Below are 15,968 nucleotides of genomic sequence, written 5' to 3' on the forward strand. Positions count from 1 at the left end.
ATCAGTGCCCACTAACATGGATTTATGCTTTGTCTCTTTTTATTAGTCCTTCCATCTATACTGTCCTGACCCTAGCATGCAGCACACACAGTCATACCTGCTGCTGAAGTTAAGGACTTTTAATATATAGTTCATGCACCAAATAAACACTATGACCTCAGTTATGTATCCCTCATGTGCAGTCTTGGTCTCAAAGACGCTGTTTATCTACATGGTCAGTCTGATTCTCTTTCTTGACCTTACTACCATTACTGAAGTCTCAGGTCATTGGATCATGGGAGACATGAGGCTTCAGAACTACACTTTAGTTTTAATAGTAAATAAATCTTCTGCAACTCATTTGCTTCTTAGTTCTCCCGGTATATCTTAAGTCCTCTAAATATTTGAGAACTGGTTTTGACCACTGCTGAATCAAATCTCCTGCCTCGTTTTAGAGTTGCTGGATGGGAAGAGCCATCTGTACAGTGGTGTTGTCTGTCTTCTAACACTACCACCACCTTCTCATTTCCCACAGTGCTATTCATTTGAGCCATATGAAATTGCCACCATGTGAAGATCAGTACAGAGGAATAATGAGAAGTGTTTACCTCCTGTAAACACTATTGTCTTGGTTACTTTTCTATTGTGACAAAGAGACACCATGACCAAAGCAACTTATAAAAGAAGATACTAATTGGGGATTACAGTTTCATGCCTATCATGATAGGAGCATAGCACAGGCAAGACAGGCATGGGGACAGAGCAGTAGCTGAAAGCTTACATCTTGGAATAACCACAAGGCAGAGAAAGACAGCTGGGAATGGCATGAGCTTTTGAAACCTCAAAGCCTACCCATAGTGACACATCTCTTCCAAACAAGGCCACACCTCCTAATTCTTCCCAAAGAGTTCCGCTAATTGGGGACCAAATATTCAAATATAAGAGCCTACTTGGGCCATTCTCAACCATTCAAACCCCCACAATACCTCTGAAGTCCCCTTTCAGCCTCCAATCTTATACATTACACAGGTGTACACACCAGCCCCCAACCCAAGCTGTTTTTCTGAGGAATTTATGGCAACTAAACTTACAAGTAGTTGTGCATCCCAGTGTTCTGATTCTGGCTCCTACTGCCCACTTCTACCCCCAGCCCAGATGTAAACAGTCTAAAAATCTAAACAGTATTTTCATGGCCCATTTTGACTGCAGAGATCACAGTGCAAATCACCTAGTTCTCCATTTTGAAGTTTTGACATACCAGTTAGAAACATCAAAAATACAGGTAAACTTACAGAAAAATCAGTAATGAAATTGGAACCATCTAAATGAACAATTCATCTCTTACACTGTAAATTTTTAGGGTATAATGTCTTTGTTTTACATGGAAAAAATAAGGACTCTTGTGTGGAAATCCGCATCACATGAATTCATGGAAAACCCCTGTCTGAAGCAAGTCAGCGAGGATCCCCAAAGGTCATGTCAAAGGCCAAGTACTTGACAGTTGCTCCAGCACAGGGAGATGTGAGCACGCGTTCCTGTGTACCAGCCTGACCAATGGCACTGAACCAAGAGGAGCGGCTGGCTGCCATCCCAGGAGTTGCCTTCCCTGTCAATCATGTGCTCTTGGCATGTCTGAAATGGAAACAGAGGGCAAACATAGTAACTGAGGGCACACTAGAAGTCCTTTCTGAGTTGTCCAGTGGGACCGGTTTGGAGAGCAGTAGTGGGCCTGATTTGTGTGTTCTACGGCTTCACCTGGCATAGCCTGAAGATCTAGTGTAAGTTCATTTGCCCCTGGATCTTCACCTGACATTGAATTAGGACAAGTATTACAGGCCATTACAAGGGGACATGAGATGCTCCTGGAAGTGCTTTCTACAGTGTCTGGCACACAGGTCCTTCAGTACTGAAATAAAAAATCAATCAAAATAACACTGTTCGTAGCTGAGTTACTTGAAATAAAGTGTTCTGGATGCTTAGAAATAAGAGATGTTAAAACTAGGGAAGAATCCTGTGGTCCAACATGAAGAATGTGCTGTCAGGTGCCATTGCTACTGTCCTACAGTTGTGGGAAGATCTGAGAAGGCTTTAGAGGTAAAACAGCAAAGATACAAAGGCAAGAATGAAGCCATTCTATTCACGAGAACTCAAAAGGAACTAAACCCACCAAACCATTGTGCCAGACACTATAGAAGGTAGGAGCCAAACCACCATGTTGGCTCATGTTCATGGATAATAGATACCCGAAAAGGAGGATTCTCATATTGAAAGTGCCTGCTCAGCACTACACTGGGGTTTCTACCTAGAGTGTAAGGCAAAAAGTAGCCACAAGGCCTGAGATATCCTTCTACCAAAGCAGTCTCATGGGAAGTGACAGCTTATATACAGCTGAGCAGCAAGGGCACACTAAAATGAGAGCTTTCACCTCACGAGTGGATCTAACCAACCAGACAACAAAAGAAGCAGCTAGTGGGCAATCATGGATTTTGATGACTGATACTCACCTTTGCCCCAGTTCTTTTTTCCTGGCGTTACCATGACAGTGTATTCATCTACATGCTGTCACTTCTCTCGAAGTTTCACGTGTCAGCATTACCTTGTTAATGAGATACTTTCTGATCTTGGCTCACATTTTTATAGCCTATTTGGAATCTCTGAAGTCACAGAGCCAGAGCTGGGATCCCTTAGCACCCACTGACCTCAGGGGCAAAGCCAATAAGCCCAAGCGCAGGCAGCACCAAGCCCCATCCAGGATGTGCAGGGAAACCTACCACGTCCTGTATACACTGGTGACCAGAAATAAGACACCATGACTTCTAGACATAACTCTTATTTGCCTTTATGTTAAAAATGTTATTTAACATAAAGTTGAAATCAATGATATTTCTATAGCTCTGGTTTCTTTTTATTTGCAATTACTATTTTCCATGCTTTGTCACATTTCAAATCAATGTGATGGGGCTGGAGGGATGATAGCTCAGAAATTAATAGAATACAATGTTTTTCCAGAGGACCTGAGTTTGGTTCCGACCACACACATGGGACAAGTCACAACTGCCTGGAACTGCAGCTCCAGGAAAGCCAAGTCTTATCCCTGAAGACCTGTACGTATGTGCTCATACCCTCACACAGACACACACAGACATATGAACAGTTCAAAGAAGACAGGAGAGTTCTGTGTAGTTTAAAACGTTGGGATTTTGCTGGGACAATCTCTCAGCTAGCTTCCAACTTAACTCAACCTCCCAGCCTGTGTCCCTGTCATCTGGCTCGCTCTTTACCTCCCTGATCTTCTCCAGTCTCTTTTCTCTTCCCTTCCCTGTCTCTTTTGATTCTGCTACCTCTGCTTGTGCCCCATCTATGTCCTTGCCTGCTCAGAAGTTCTGCCCCTTACATTCTGCCCAGCTATTAGCTGTCAAATCTTTATTATAACCAATCAGTAGTAAGACAATGTCTGGTCCACCTCTTTGGTTGCCTAAGGCATCGAGGACCACATAACCTTCATCTTTGGGGTAGATGTGGAAGGACAAGCATTTTCAAATAGAAAACCTGGTCGTGGCCCATAGAAATAATAATACCAAAATTCTGCCAGCTCTTAGATCTCTGCTGGTACAGAATTAACATTTGAAAAGACAACACATGCCATAATACAATGTGAAGAAAGGTCACTCCAACATAGTAACCTAGTGGGAAATGACATGGGATTGTCTCTAAGTAGGCCTGGCACTAGGCTTCCACTTCATTTAATACCAGATCTGAGTATTTGTAAACATACCTTAACTGTATGGGTTTTAATTTATTAACTGGTAGATGGAAAGAGTGATAATTTACCGAATCAGTTGATTAAATGTTACAATTATGGTAAGCCACTGCCATCATCCTAGTGAGAGAGCCTTCATCCTGGCTCAGGTAGGAATTATTTTAACATAGTTTTGGTCACCATGGCTTTACCTTGGTTTGCACATGAATGCCAGTTATCAACAGATTCTCTGATAATACTTGATGAATATTTGCCTCATATCTAGCTCCTTGTACATTTTTAGAAGTCTCACACACACACACACACACACACACACACACACACACACACAAATACACCCCATAGTAAATGATGAAACCTAAATGACATAAATTACAGATAGATGTCACAAAGTGACTACGTACAGAATCTTAACAGTTGGAGAACTCTGGAGGTTATCTCTATAGTCTTCTAGTCAAAGAAGTGCATTGTGGGAGATGAATGACTAATAGGTGACCCATTATCAGTGTGTCCAAAATAGCTGGTGATGAACCGACCAGGAGAAGATTCATTAAGAGTCGGGTATTGGTCTTAGTGCTTTACATTTTATTAATTTGTTTAAGTTTTGATTGATCAATTAAAGCTGGTTTGTGTTTATAAGATATGATGCTTTGATATATGTATGTAATATAATTATATCATGTTAGCTGGCATATCTAGCACCTCACTTAACTCTCATTCGAGGAAGTGATATCTGAAATGGATTTAGCTATTCTGACATATATAATACATTATCATTGACTATCAAGTACAGTCATCTCTCTGTGCAATAGATGTCAAAACCTGCTCTCCCCCCTGTATAAAACTGTACCCCCTCTGTATAAAACTGTACACAATGCCCCTTCCTTTCCACTCTCTCCTCTCATCCTCTCTGTCTTTCTTCCTCTTGTATTTTCCCCCATTCTTCTCCCCTCCTCTTTCTCCTTCTCTTCTCTTCCTATACCCTCTGATAAATATCATGATCTGCTCTATTGCTATGAACTCAACTTAATCAACACAAGTGCCATATGTGTTAGTCAATCTTTCTGGAAATCTTATCACTATTATTATGAGTGCTTTTCAGAATGGGAATCAAAGCACAGAGAAGTGATCAGAATACATTACATTAATGTAGAAGCACACAAGCCAACAGTTTTCACCACTCACTAGTACCTCAGATAATTTCCTACCATGCTCCAGTTTACCTACCTTTCCACATTGATGCTAACTGCCTGTTTGCCCTGGCTTACTTTACTTATATTTTAATGTATAGTTTTATCCTATGTCTCTTCTGCAGGTATAATGTTTCCATTAGATGCCCGTGTTTTCTTCTTACTTGATTTTATGAATTTCCATGTGGTTATGGTGTTCCCAATGCTTTTTAAGAATTTATTTATTTCATTGTATGTGTGTGTGCTTGAGTATATATATGTACACTCTATGCATACAGGGACCTGAGGAGGTCAGAAGAGGGCATCAGACTCCCTGGAACTGGCATTACAGGTGATTATAAGCCACCATATGGGTGCTGAGAACTGAACCTGAGTCCTTTACAAGAGCAGTACATTCTCTTAACTGTTGAGCCCTCTTTCCAGCCATGTCCTCAATGTTTTCTAGTCTGTTCATGACTATGAAACTCCATGTTCCTCATTTAAAAGCTTACATTAACCACATGCTCTGTTGGCTTTGTGTTCCACTCTTGCAAAGGAAAGCAGTTTCACAGTATGCTAGCATTTTTCTTCTCTAGTTTCTTTGAAATGTTATCTTCCTATCTGTCCTTTGAGATAGATTAGACCTTTGGTATAAATTAATTTGTTGATCGTGTGTCAGAGAATTTCTTGAATTTGAACCTAGAAGTCTCCTACCACTTCTCAAACATCTCTCTGCTATTATCACTTTAAACTGTGTTTTCCTTATTTCTGATTCTGATTCCATTTATCCAAGACTTCCATGTGTTTGTGTGTGTGTGTGTGTGTGTGTGGTGTATGTACAAAAGTTTGTGCAAAAGTGTGTAGAGCTCATGTGGAGGTCAGGTATTAGTATTGTGTGTCTTCATTCTTCTCTGTCTTATTTTATTTTGAAACAGGGTCTCTTACAAACCCTGAAGCTTGTGATGCACTAGACTGGCTGGCTAATAAGCTTTAGGGATCCACCCTCTTCCCCATCTCAGTCATGGGGTCTGTGTCTGCCTGCTCCAGGCTTTTCACATGGGTGAAAAGGATCCAAATTCTAGTCCAGATGCTCATGATAGGAACATTACCAATGGAACCACCTCCCATCCTCCATGCACTTAAGACCTTCTCATTCCACCTCTGTGGTTTGTACATCCACCAGTTGCTTGTTCCTTTCAGTCCAGGTGTTGTCATCCTGTGTTAGAAACACTATCTTCCCTCTCAGTGTCCTGGCTCAAGGATTCCTTCTTTAGAGAAGCCTCCAGTCTGATCTTTCTGTCTGACCCCAGCCTTGCCCTCCTGGGAGAATAGGGATGTGAGTCTTTCCTGAGCCAGAATAGACCACAGAAGCCTCTGCTTGAGCTTGTCTTAGCCAATGGTTAAGAAGACATGTATGGAAAGGCTAAGATGTCATTCCCCCCACTTTTTGCCTTTAGGAAATGTTTCCACTTATCATTGAGCTTGACAGGTATTAAATCTCCCATAAAAGAATATTTGTAAAACAAGGAAGAATTTTTCCAAGCCTTATTCTTATGTAGGTATGAAAAGCAAAACACAATTCCTTGATCTATTTTAGTAATGTTGCCATAAATTATTCCAGGCTATAAACAGTATAAACAAATTTGACTTTCATATAGGATACTTGGCATAAGGAGGTTATAAACAATATCTTTGTTATAATCAGGACACCTTTGATACCAGAACAAACCCTGAAAGAAAGTAACAGAAGAAGCATGGTGGAGAGAAAGAGGAGGAGAAGGAAATGGAAAACCAAACATTTGCCCAAGACCTGCCTCCCTCAGGACTCCCATGCTCGAGTTCAAGAACACCCACCTCCTGTCTTCTGGCTATGCTGGCTTGACAGAGTCTGTGTTCTGCTCTCTTTAAACCCCCTATGTCTTTTGACATTTCCTCCCTGATTTCCATTCTGTGTTATACACCATTTTTCGCCTTTCCATATATCCTGGCTCCTGGGATATTTGATAAGATGTTTTCTGGGGCATATATACTTTCAATATCTACCCCTAAGAAACTTCTTATCTAAGATTATACTGTTGGGCCTTATAAAAGGAGGTAATCTAAGAAGGTAATTTGTATAGTCTAGGCCCTTAATATTTAGTATCCTTCCATTGTTGCTAATAGTATTATAAATCTTCTTTAGGGTACATTGGTCTCATTAGTTCCATTAAGTAAGTCATCAAAATATCATAGTAGGAAATCTCTTCCCCCAGTCTTGTTCAGATAATTCCAATAGTCTACATCTTATTATTTTAACTGTCCACAGTGTGTCAGAGCTTCCTGCAAGCATGCATTCCTGAGATAGGGAACTGACCATCCACTCTCACCACTCTTGGGAGTGGTCCAGGTTCCTGAAGATGCACAAACCTGGTAGCCAAATCTGCTAACTGCTATTGGTTTTCATAGTGTTAGCTTCCAGCCTGTCTATCAAAGAATGAGTCCACTTGAGAAACCTGATCCCCCACTAGTAGGTACAGAATCAAATAAGCCTCCAAGTTGTAATTGGCTAAGTTACAGCTCTGTGGCTATCTGTATTTAGATGCAAAATGCACAAACAAACTCCACTTCAGGGTGTCTCCTTTCCTAAGGTTATTTTTAGTTGAACTGATTCCCTTCCAATAGCTTACACTTCTACAGACCAACTGAGCTCCTGTCACATCCTTCTTCTTTGTTAATTCCTTTTCCTGGATCTACCATAGTCACAGTTTAAGACCCCATTCCCACCCCCCACCACATGCCACTATTTCTCAAGTACACAGAATGGAAGGGGAAAGAATACTAACTTTTATCTTACTTCAAAGGAGTCAACTAAGCCACCTATACCTTTGGCCTGTGGAAATGACATGGCAGTGTCAGGAGCTGTTTGGTAGTTAGTTCCATTGTGGTCATCGTCTGCTAGGTGCGTTCTCTCTTAGTCCTTGGGGTCTTGTAAACAGCAATCAATTTTAGTTGGTGGTACAGTCTCAACTGTGCTAAATATGAAGAGTCTCAGTGCTTAGCATTCTTTCCATCTTTGTTGACAGTGTATCATGGGTCCTCTCGTCTCCAGGAGACAATGCTTTGTTTCTTTTTCACCAATATTCCTGCTAGTGCAGGGACCTCCCAAACCAGACCCATAGTCAGACCAAACCCTGATAAGGCCATAGATTGTACATTGGAAATATCTTGCTGAAAATGCTTCACATCGGACCTGAAGGACATCATGGTTAACAACATAGCACTATAGAGTATGGGCCGTTTCGGTGATGACCACAGGGCTAACTGGAAGTTACACCATGCTGCCCCTGCCCAGCATCTGGGGAGAAGACCAGAGTGGGAAATATACAAATTTAAAAGTTAAAAGACTGGCTGGGTATGGTGGTACACACCTTTAATCATAGCACTTTTAGGAGACAGGATGAGCTTTCAGAGTTCCTGACCAGCCCTGGCTACCTAATAACTTACAGGGGAGCCAGAGCTACACAACGAGATAGTGCGCTTCTTTTGTGTTACTGTAAAGTTGAAAATTGTAAATGTAATCTTCATAAGCTGGGGGCCATCTGGACAGTGTTAGTTCACTGGAAGACTAGCTGTTCCCTTGGCTTCAACTATTGCAGATCTTCAGGTAAGCATCTTATTACCAATATGATGAATGATTAGTTAGGTCTATCATGTGAGCTCGTAATACTAGCTACTTGGGAGACTGAGACAGGAGGAGTTGACGGCCCATCTAAGTTAAATATCAAGACCATGTCTCAAAAGAAAAGTGAAATAAAACATTCAGGGGTTTAGCTCAGTACCTGGGCTTTTAGAAGGCCCTGGGTTCAGTACTTCAGTACTGCAAAGGAGAAAACAAACCAACTCAAAATGTCACACACACTCATTAGCCATTCCAATTTGCCTGTATCACTTCATTCTGGCTTTAAGTCTATAAAGTGTGGGAATAGCACTGTTTTATCAGTGTGGAAACTGAGCCTTGATTTAAGTGGGACTAGAATTGAATCATAAGGTTCTCTCTGGCTGAACATTTAGTTTTGTGGCCAGTTCTGTGCTTTCAACCCTTATTCTGTAGCTTCTACCCAGAGCACTCAGCTGATCTATGAGTCCAGTCATAGCTAAGTTTGTTTGTGACACGTCATACCCAGAGTGACATTGGCCAAGTACCCAGACCTGTCCCCAAAGGCTTCTCCTTGTCCCTGGCAGAAGACAGTGGTTTCCATTCACGTGGTGAGGTGCTCCTGTGTGCCTTGGAGCAGCTGGGGCAAGGGAAGTCACAGCCAAGTCATTCCTTACCCCTAAGTATCATACCATTGCCTACATGATAAAAGCTACTCTCCTTGGTGAGGTCACCATGTCTGCCATAGTCACTCCCAATCTTCCTGAACTCATCATCTGACACTTATATCCCCATTTTCCTGTTCCCAAACATACCTCTGAGCACTCTCAATTCTCTGAGACCTCTGTGTCATTGTGGATGGCTGAATCCTTTCCCTTCATCCTGGATCACTAATGTTGGGCCTGGCGTTACATGGGCCTCCTCTAAGAGAAGGTGGACAGAGGGACATTAGAGACAACCTCTCAAGAGGTATTGTGGTTTCTCCTTTATCCTTCTGGCATTTCTGTCATTGTCACACAGAAAGAAGGCCCCAAGCAAGTGCCAGTCCCCAAATCTGGAGACACAAGAAACATTAACTAAAAGCCAGCTCACATCCTGGAGCCAAGACCAGTAAAGCCCACTGACTCTCTCAGCCGGGAGATGGAAGTGAGTGTCTACGGCTTGCTACTGTTAGCCATACTGTTTTGAAGTTATTTATCAGTACTTTTATAGAATATTTCATATTAACTGCTCTTTTTGAACTCTCTCCAGTGTGTGAGCATCTATATGCAGATACCTAGAAATCCTGGTAAAATAGTTATCTATCCAGAGAAGTTCCTGCTCCTTGAAGTAAGCAGCTCTGAAAACTTAGCACACCAAGCACTCTCCTTTTAGGGCACGTTCTCTAAAACTTGTGCTGTTGTTTCCCTGTTAGGAGCAGATCTTGTCTTTCATACTCTTTTGGGGACCGTTTTATTTATGTGTTTAGATTGGGGATGGTATTGGTATAAGATCTTGTGTGAATGAAAATGCAGAATCAGACTAAAAGAGAGGCAGATGAAGGAGTTACCCTGGAGGTGAGAAACTGGTTATCTTGCCTGACTTCTCTGGGGACTCAGGTCAGGCTGTTTAATACAATGATAAATGCCATTTCTTTAAAAGGACTTTGATAGTGGCAACTACATCAAGATGATTGCAACCCCAACTCCCGTAATGTAAGGCACCTGAGCCTACTATAGAGAAGGTATGATAATGAGCACATCTTAGAGAGAATTATTAAGCCACAGTTAATGAACTATGACCTTAATACAAAGTGATAAGTCCAATGAGCTCAGAGAACAGTGGGCTGGATCAGAGGCCCAAATCCAAGCAGATATGCTTGGATAGGGGAGGCAAAAGTAAGGTGTTCTTGCTTGGGCCTCAGCCCACCAGGTGCTTGCAGAGGACTAAGTAGTGCCTTTTGGCCTGACTTGGTTTTGCCGTAGGTGGTGTATGTACATAGACACCAGAGAGAAAGGATTCCTCAAAGAAACTCCATTGACAAATGTATGAAATTGTCCTGGGGGCAGAACATTAGACAAAGCATAATCTAACTAACCCTTGCTTTGATGAGTCTTTACCTGCAAGAGACACAATTTTTTTCTGCCTCTTTACAACACACACACACACACACACACACACACACCCTTCTTGATCTCTTCTGTACAGCTGAAAACTTGCCTTAGCTTGTAAATTTTGGTTTCCAGATAGCAACGTGGCCATGCCACTTCAATAGAGCTGTTTCCTGATGTCAAAGATGGTCTAAGGTGTGACTTGGCCTTAACATGTGTATATAAATCTTTTCTTCTTTTCCTACAATAATTTAAGGTCTCCTTTGTGGACAAGGATACAGCTCCCTTGAGTTTCTATTACAGAAGTCTTACTGGCTGAGGACCAGGAGCTTGTGGAATGGGTTCCTGGGGTTGGCAGCTAGGTTTGGGCCACTGCCATGTTGCCTTCTATAACTGACCTCCTGCATTCTGTGGAATGGCATGTGGGCTTGAGGCCACCCCAGGGGACTTGCTCCTAGCTGCTCCTAGTAGTGTTGACAGGCGCAGCAGCTGCCTCTCTACAGGCGTACCAGCATGAATGCCATCACAGGCTGTGATTTCAGCTCCCAGTGGGACCCTCTTGTCCTGCTGTGCTCTTGTGATTTAGTGAGAGTTGGGCAAACAGGTTCAGAATTCCTTCCACAGTGATAGACACTTAAGGAGCCTGGTCTGTGCTTGAATAGAAAGGACAAGTGTGAATTAGAATTATCTAAGCAGGCCTACACAACCCACATCTGATGGACCTTCCTGAGACAGTGACACACTGCCTACCTCAAAGGTGTTGGGGTTCACAGAAGGACAACACTGAGATTGACACTTATGGGTCCTTAGCAATGTCCACTTTCACCCTGGACATCATGTCTTGGAACTGTGAATTGTCAGGGGTCACACATTGATGATGATGTCCTTTGGATGTGGACATGCTACACACTGTTTTCATTCCACCACAGTCTCCTCAAGAATTTGGTTTGCTTACCTCCAAATGCCCCGAACACATCCAAGCTTACAGTTGTCTTCCCTCCGCTTTTGTTTTCCCTCAGATAAGCTCATCGGCCACATCGCTGTTCACTCACAGTCAGGGTCAGGCCAAAGTCAATGGAGTCACCCTCTTAGAAAGAACCATGAGTCATGTCAGATTCCTGTAGACCATTCACCCTGGCCTGAAGAGCTCCTACTGCCATGAACAAGCTCTTGGCCTTGCTCTTCCCTTGCTTCTCCCTACCTGTCTCCTTGCATTGCTATGTCACTGCAGTCTACTTTCCTTTCTCTTACCAGGCTCCCTGTGCATGACACCTCTCTAAGGAGGCTCTGCCTCGGCTACTCATGGGGAAGCTATTGCTTTCTTGTTTCCAGTCCCTCAGAACTGAGTTGTCAGTTTGAGGCAAGCTCCTCTGGCTTTAAAACTGAGCAGTTTGGATATGTGTAATACCAGATTGTGTTTCATGTTGATTATGCACACTTATGGTCCCACCGTCTCGGGAGGCCGATGCAGAAGGATCACATGAGCTCACAAGTTTGAGACTAGTCTAAAGCATGACAGATAAAATATTAAACAAACAAACAAACAAACAAATAAATAAAAGAAGGAAGCAAAGAGAATAGAAACAAAGAAAGGAAAGAAAAAGAAAAATGCATAATTAGTCACAAAACCCATTCAGGCTGGTAAGATGGCTCATGCAGTAAAGGTGCTTGCTATCAAGCCTGATGACCGGAATTTAAGCTTCGGGACCCATTGACTCTTGTAAGATTTCCTCTGACCTTCATATGAGCACAGTGGCCCACACAACCCCCTACCTCAAAAAAGATAACTAAAAATGGAAAGAAATTTAAAACATCTCCAGTTCCTCCCATATTTACTGGATCTGACTAGCTAAGTTATCTACTTCTTAAAGGACAGTGTGTGCCTGGCCCAGAGTCACTCCACAGCGGGTGACTGCCATGAAACGGTAGCTAAGAGCTTACATTTTGATCCACAGGTAGCAGGTAGAGAGAGGGTGAGACTGGGCCTGGTATGGGCTTTTGAAACCTTGAAGCCCACCCTGAATGACACACCTTCTCAAGCAGGTCACACCTCCTAATCCTTCCTGAACAGTTCCACCTACTGGGGACCAAGCATCCAAACATAAGAGCCTATGGAGACCATTCTCATTCAAATCACCACAGCTGCCAATCCTATCAACTGTTTAAGGATGGGCTAACAACAATAACAACAACAACAAAACACACACATACACACACACACACACTGTACCAAATAAACAGAGATGAAAACATTGAAAATGAAACATTTGTAAAATGAACTCAGTCATACATGAAAAAGATATACACCACAACCAAGTTGGCTTCATATTAGGGATACAAAGTTGGTTCAAACCTAATAAGAAATATCATTCAATAATAATCCTAAATGTAAATGACTTAACTCACCAATAAAAAGACACATTGTCTGGAGTAAAAGACAAGATCTGATCTTACATTGTCTCTAAGAAACATACCTTACTTGTTAAGATGGCCACGTCCTAGAGTTCAAAGTTTGTTACATCAATAAATGTAGCACAACACAAAAATAGTCCTAAAGACAAAAGTCACAGGATCATCTTAATAAATGCAGAATTGCATTTGGGAAAGTTTAACATCTCATTGCAACAAACACTGACCAAATAGAAGTAATATACCCCTAACACATACACAAATTGGAGGTATCAAAACACTTCTCCTAAACTCAGAAACAAGTCAATTTTCTTCACTCTTATTAATACAGTGCTTGAAATCTTTGCAAGAACAATAGGATAAGAGAGAGAGAAAAGATAAAGTAGGCAAAGAAAGAGTCAAATTCCCCCTGTATGCAGATGATGGTTCTCTACTGTATGACCCTCCAAGGCCCACCAAAAAGCTCTTTCACTCACACACCTTTATCAGTGTAGCAAGATAAAGTTCAGCACGTGGGAAGAGGCAGTTTAGCAGCTTTTCTATATACCGCTAACAAGTGTTCCAAGAAATGTCAGGAAAAAATATTATTCACAATAGTTTGAAAAAGAAAACCCTGAGAGTTAACTTAACCAGGAAAACAACTGAAGAAGATACTAGAAGATGAAATGACTTACCATACCGATGAGCTAACAGACTTGTCATTGTGAATTATCATTATTTTGCAAGCAAAATAACCTACAAATTTGATGTGAGTCTCTTCAAAATTCCAATGACATTCTTCACAGAACTAAAACAAAAACAAAAAACTAGATTATGCATGAAAGCATAAAAGACCCGGGACGGCCAAAGCAATTCTAAATGGAAGGAGCTGCACAATACCTGATCTCCAGTTGCCCTGTAGAGCCATAGTAGCGAGTACTGTTTAAACTTGCACAAAAACAGCACATAGACCAATCAAATAGAGGAGACAGAAATAACTCCCTCAGATGCAACCAAACAAGTTGTAACAGAACTGTTAAAAACACACACTAGGGGAAAGAGCCAGCCTCTTGATCTAATGGTCCTGGGGTAGGGAGACTAAACCCATATCTCCCACCCTTCATAAAAATCAACTCAAAATGCACCAAACCTTGGAACTCCTATAAGAGAATACTCCAAGACACAGGCACAGGCAAGGGCTTTCTGAAAAGGACCAAGAATTGACTCACAATATAGTTAAGCACCTTCTGACCAATAAAGAAATCAACCACTCAAGTGAAGAAATGGTAAAGAACGTGGAAAATCCCTGCCAACAACATATGAGATGAGGGATTAACATCTAACATTCATAAAACTGCAAAACCTCAGTGCTCGAAGCCCCAAATCACCCAAATGAATAAACATGCTAACAAGCTGAACAGACAGTTCTCAGGGCAATACAAGTAGATAATACTTGGAAACTGTTCAGAACCTTTAGTAGCCAGAGAAATACAAATTAAAACTGCTTTGAGATTCCATCTCATCCCAGTCAGAGGGAACCATAAAAAACAAACACAAAAGAAATGGTAGGCGATGCTGCTGCTGGCAATGTAGACATGTCATTATGAAGGTCATGTGTAGTCGCTATAGAGGTCATGTGCAGTCACTATGGAGGTCATGTCATGTGCAGTCTCTATGGAGGTCATGTCATGTGCAGTCACTATGGAGCTCATGTTATGTGCAGTCACTATGGAGGTCATTTGCATTTCCTCAAAGTACTAGAACACTAATGCTTTGGTACACCCAATCACAGACTCCAAGGAACATACCCAAAGCATTGGAAGTCAGCATATCACACAGCGCTTGTACATCTGTGCTTATTGCAGCATTATTCACATAGCCATGAAATAGAACCAGTCTTGGTGTCCATCAAAGGATGAATGAATTCAGAAAATGTAGTTCATATATACAATGGATGGTTTTTAGCTGTAAAGAAAAATGAAGCCAGAATACTATACTGGCAAGAAAATAGCCAGAGTGAGAAAGACAAGTAATGTGTCACATTTTCTTTCATATATGGAATATAGATGTGTGTGTGTGTGTGTGTGTGTGTGTGTGTGTGTGTGTGTGTGTATGTATGTATGTGAAACAGGGACAAACGGACAGACAGAGAGATAGAGGCAAAGACAGAGAGAAGACACACCAAGGGAAGAAGTCTTTGGGAGGAGAATGAAGGAGAAAATAGAGGGTAGTGGAATTTGTGAAACGCAATAGAAAGACTGTGAAAGGAGGGTTCCTAGCAGCGTGATGTGAGGAGGGCGAGGGAAGACCGTTCAATAGAGGAACGACTAAGAACTAAGTACCCTGAAGTCCAGGATTTTGCATGGTGGTCTAAAATGTTATTAAACCCACACCTCTTAGAGCTATTAGGAGCAGAAGGATGCTGGGGGCCAGGAGTGATTTTTCTCCAGTAGTGTAGCCACGGTAAACTGCTCATCTTTCTACAAATGACTCTGTGCTCATTCCCTGAAACCACTCACGGTTAAACTCGTTTGGGAAGGAGCCCCCAGATGGAATAGAGAGTGACCGGAAGTAGCCAAATTACATCACTGCATGAAATTATTGAGAACAGACAGAAAACATTGTTTGAAAACAATAAAAAAATTACTGAAAAATAAAATACTAAAATACTGCCCAAACCAATAAGTATAAATAATTAAAAGTCTAAATTATTTCCCTAAAATTATTACAAATAGTGAAGATACCATTGAAACATCAGTTGGAAACTATACATGCTCACACACTATAGAAATGATAGGCCAATCGATCATATCATTGTTTTAAATTTAAAAACCTGGCAATTTGCAGTATGGATACTATCACAGCTATCCTTACATTCATTCAGCTGTCTGTGGATAAATCAGGCCCCAGCTAACCAGATCATGCCTTTAGATGGCCTGGGACAGATT

At 41.6% G+C, this 15,968-nt stretch overlaps 1 long non-coding RNA gene across 2 annotated transcripts; it reads right to left on the reverse strand.

Annotated features, from left to right (window-relative positions):
* Nucleotides 1-861: 861 nt before the first annotated feature.
* Nucleotides 862-13,981, reverse strand: LOC110303661. 2 transcript variants are annotated; one of them, XR_003837213.1, is made up of 4 exons: nt 13,921-13,981; nt 13,716-13,828; nt 11,588-11,719; nt 862-1,611 (listed from the first exon to the last, which is right to left on the reverse strand). It is a non-coding gene; the product is annotated as an uncharacterized LOC110303661 (long non-coding RNA). The 2 variants fall into 2 exon arrangements; XR_003837214.1 differs by lacking the exons at nt 13,716-13,828; nt 13,921-13,981 and adding an exon at nt 13,107-13,401.
* Between the last annotated feature and the right edge of the window lie 1,987 nt (nt 13,982-15,968).

This window comes from Mus caroli, chromosome 1 (assembly GCF_900094665.2).
Source record: "Mus caroli chromosome 1, CAROLI_EIJ_v1.1, whole genome shotgun sequence".
Taxonomy (NCBI): domain Eukaryota; kingdom Metazoa; phylum Chordata; class Mammalia; order Rodentia; family Muridae; genus Mus; species Mus caroli.